Genomic DNA, 4,853 nt, shown 5'->3' with positions numbered 1-4,853 from the left:
AGTAATTAGTCACACCAATTATCTCTTCTCCAAAATATAGTCCCCCTCACTAGGACACTTAGTCCCCTCCACTAGGACACTTAGTCCCCTCACTAGATCCGCCTGTTTAAAAGACAGGAAACACACTAGTGAGCACACAATTGTAAAGACAAAGTCAAAAGTTAAATTAAAAAAATAGAACATCTTTACAAAATGTCAAAAACAGAAACAGCCATCCCTTTGGCTAAATCACATTATTCTTACCCATTGCAGCTTGGAATATCACACACTGAAACAAATATAACTTTCGCAGAGCTATCACGGCATCTTGCCTTTTCTCCCCGTAGCTGTCTCCATCCTTTTGCCTAGTTACCTTCCGTTAAGAACGAAAGAGGCGCATGCGTACAGATGAATTCACACTCTTTGGTAACTGGTTGCAGCCAGTTTTCAAAGGCACCTTGGACAGCTATCATGGCTGTACTGATATGCTTAGGTAAGAAACGCACATAACTACAGGACGATCATTGACCTGCTTAGGTACATCAGCATTTAAATCTAAGATGAGATGTCTTGTCACTTGGACTCTCTGTCTCCAGGAAAGTTAAAAATGATAAGTCTGTACATTCTCCTTTATATATATATATATATATATATATATATATATATATATATATATATATATATATATACAGTACCAGTCATAACTAACCTTTGCGTGGTAGGGAAGATGGAAGAAGAAAAAGAGTACAACAAACTAAAAATATTCAGGAAAAATCAATCATTAAAGCAACCATCATAAAATTTGGAATGAATAATCACCAACTCCTGCCCTATTACTTGATAGGCATACCACAACGTTTAAGGACTTTCTGGAGTGTCCTGGGCATTGAATCTGAAAACTGCTGCAGGAGGGACTCGTACAGATCGTCCCAAGCGCGTTTCAAACTTTGTGCTGCAAGACGTGTCCGCATTCAGTAACTTTCTTTTTATGATTGCTTAATGATTGAAATGGCTGGGGAATTCCCTGGCTAGTCGTGGATATATTCAATTCCACAATCTCTAAGCCACAAAGTATTCTGTTTGGCGGTATGATCCCCAGTGGCACGAATCTTAATCCAATGCCATTGAAAATCAGCCATTGAAACGAAAAAAAATTCGGCTGAGTGAAATTGACTAATTGGGAACTTAACTACAGCTACTGGCTCACATCAGACTGTGTAACTCTGTGTAAGAGCTCTTCAGTAACCTGTTGGATGCTGTGACAGTTGGATGCCAAATTCTTTTCTCGTGCTCTGCCATAGCCGTTGCTAACATTATTTTGTTTGGTTGAGTGAGTGTGTTGTATTAACAATGTCTAAACCGTATACTTCCTCATTGAGATATCGTGTGAAGAGTGTGATACAACTTTACGAGGAAGGCCTTAAAACTGGTGTAATTAGCCAAAAAAATTGGCATGAAACAACGGACTGTCCAAAACATTCTGAAAACTTTTCGTGAATCGAGAGGGAAAGAAGTACCCAAGGCTAGGACCAGCACTGGGAGGCCCCCTATTATTAGTAAGAGGGGGTTAAGAGTTCTCTTAAACCCCTTCTTACTAATAATAGGGGGCCTCCCAGTGCTGGTCCTAGCCTTGGGTACTTCCTTCCCTCCCGACTCACGAAAAGTTTTCAGAATGTTCTGGACGGTCCGTTGTTTCAGCCAATTATTTGGCTAATTACACCAGTTTTTAAGGCCTTCTCGTAAAGTTGTATCACTCTCACACGATATCTCAATGGAAGTATACGGTTTAGATATTGTTAATACAACCACACTCACTCAAACAAAATAATGTTAGCAACGGCTATGGCGTCAATAAACTGCAGGCTACAGACACGTAAAGCCCTTAGGAACATCTTGATGTAACTGTCCATAGATGATAGAAATTTCACCTTTTCAGTCTTTCGAAAATCAACTAATTGCCTCTTTTGTTCATTAATACTCCAATCACCATCAAAATGTTAAATTCTCTGTTTTTCTGGGATGTTCCTAAGGGCTTTACGTGTCTGTAGCCCGCAGTTTATTGACGCTGAATTAAAACTATTTAGTATATTGCATTGAAACTTAAATACCCAAGGCTTTTGTAGATGTGGCATGGAAAAGAGCTAGAAAAACATTTTATTCAACTAATGACAAACTTGAATTTAGTAAGCATACATTCTAAAATTACCTTATGATGAAAGGTTTTTAGATATTCCTAGAATTTTAAAGCTTTTTAACATAAATGTTGTTTTCAGTAAAATTAAATTAATGGTCAAGAGTTTAGTAATCAAAAATTCTCCTAAAGATCTTCCAGGCTGCATATATGAAATTCCTTGCAAAAAGTGTGATAAAGTCTATTACGGACAGACCGGCAAATCTCTTTCACAGCGTCTCAAAGCAACATCAATATTCTGATGAGAACTGGGCAAATATCGAATGCATTATTTGTACATATGAGAGATTTTTAGACCATCCTATTAACTAGTCAAGCAAGAGCCTTAGTCCCATGTAATGACACAGTTTAAAAGGAATATCATTGAATCTTGTTTTATCAAGTCAAATAATAGAAATGTTCTAAATTTAAGTCTTGGTTTATTTAAACTTGATGCTTTCATAATGAAAAAAGTTGTAGATAAATATAAGCAACAAAATTAATATATTTGTTTAGTTTTTACATGTTTTGGACTGTAAAGATACTTTGTAATTTCGGTTAGGGTCAGAATCTGTTTAAGTTTGTGACCGTGTGTATCCGATAATCCTGGATTATCCCTTTTAATTTTTTACCCTTTTGATAATTAACCATCTGGTATTCCTGATCTTGGTTGTACCTGAGGCCTTCCTCTCCAATTGTACTTTAGTAGCTCCTTGACGATGTCTGAATAAAGACAAAAGCGCTTGGATTTCTGACTATCATTTTCCCGTGGTATTCGCTTATATATATATATATATATATATATATATATATATATATATATACCTTACCATAGCAATATACATGCATATACAAGCTAAATCATACATATATAAAAATATGATACGCAAGCCAAATCATACATAGATAAAATTTCTATACGCAAGTCAATTCATACATAAAAAAACATAAGGCATCAGCCAACTGATACATGAATTTAAAAAAAGTATAACACACATGCCAATTCATATATTAATAAAATTATAATGCAAAAGTCAAACCATACATCATAATAATATAATTTTTTATGACGAAGAATCTCCATAAACTAAAATTCACGAAAATCCTGTTGGAGCAATATTAATATAGTCAGCGATGTATTCATAAATTTCCTGCATTCCTCTCTGGAAATCCTCAATATATTTCCTGACTTCCAGGAGATGAGTCATCTGACGCCTCTTTCAAGTTTCTTAACAACCGCTCAAATGAAGGTGACGGTCTACCATAGGGGGTGGTGGTTGTGGGGGGGGGGAGGCTGTCATTCCGATGTTATTACCTCGCGCGGTAAATTTACGATCTAATAAAAGTCCCAATCAGAATTCGACGATGAGGAGTCAGTTAATATCTTATACGGATTTTCTTGGTGACGAATCAATTTGTTTTTACAATTTATCATTTAAAATGAATTTACCTATGTGCAAAAAAAGAAGATAAATAAATATATAAAATAAAATGAACATAAATAAATAAATAAACTCCGTATTTTTTAAAAATATTTTATCAAGGAAGTAGAACAGAACTCTCTCGTATTGGAATGGAATGGAATATCATATTTAGGCCAAAGGCCAAGCGCTGGGACCTATGAGGTCACTGAAAGGGAAACTGAGAAAAAAATCTCGCAGTTGCACTATAAATCAATTGCTATGAGAGGGCGAAACGTAGGATGGAAGATAAAAGAATATGGATGGAGGTACAGTAAAAGGAATGATGAAAAGTGTTGCAGCTAAGGGTCGATGCAAAGAAACGCGAGTAAATGCGTACAGTGCACCTCGTGAGGCGCACTGATTGCACTACGCACGTACGGAGGAGACTCTCGTATCGAAACCTTCGAAATCCCTCTACCGCAATTTTGTCGATTTCCTTATAAATACTTTAATGGCGCTTTCTTCACGTTAACTTTTTTAGCTTCCCAGAACAGAGGCTTCATGAAGAAACTTCAACGGCGTCCCCTCAATTTCTCTGACGCGAATTACCCGAGAAAAAAAAAAGTTAAATCGACAAAAAATTTCCTATGCATAAAGTGTCCTCGCCAACCCACACCTTATTCCTTCGCGAAATTGGACATCGGAATTGCTCCGGGATGCTTGGACATTCTGCGCGCGAAGCTCGCCATTAACGTTCGTCGTTTGTTTCAGCGATAATAATAAGGTCGTCTCACGTTTAGAGTTTTCCTTTGACATCTACGTCTATATATGAAGGTATGTAGTACACATGCTCTCTCTCTCTCTCTCTCTCTCACTCTGTGTGTGTATATATATATATATATATATATATATATATATATATATATATATTATATATATATATATATATATGTTACAGTCAGTATCTAAATCCAGACAATTTGTAAAGTGACTGGTTTACCCAGTCAGTTTATAAATCAACTAAAAATAGCAGACAATTTACAGTGACTAAAATTTTGATAGATTTTCTTGGCATATTGACTGAAATGATACTGCTACGGGTCATAAATTTGGTTAAGTTCCAAACCACATGGCAAGTCTATCACCATTTATTTAATGTTTTCTTTTGTTATTAATCAGAGGGCTCTGCCTATTCAGACAGTCCACCCTGTGGCCAGAATCCTCAAGGAAGACTTCATTAGCTCCAAGAAGACATAGCACTTCAACGGTCCATAGCATCAGCTGGTCAGTCAGCTCAAGCT

The sequence above is a fragment of the Macrobrachium nipponense genome, chromosome 32 (genome assembly GCF_015104395.2).
Source record: "Macrobrachium nipponense isolate FS-2020 chromosome 32, ASM1510439v2, whole genome shotgun sequence".
NCBI classification, from domain to species: Eukaryota; Metazoa; Arthropoda; class Malacostraca; order Decapoda; family Palaemonidae; genus Macrobrachium; species Macrobrachium nipponense.
This window is presented reverse-complemented; position numbering follows the sequence as displayed.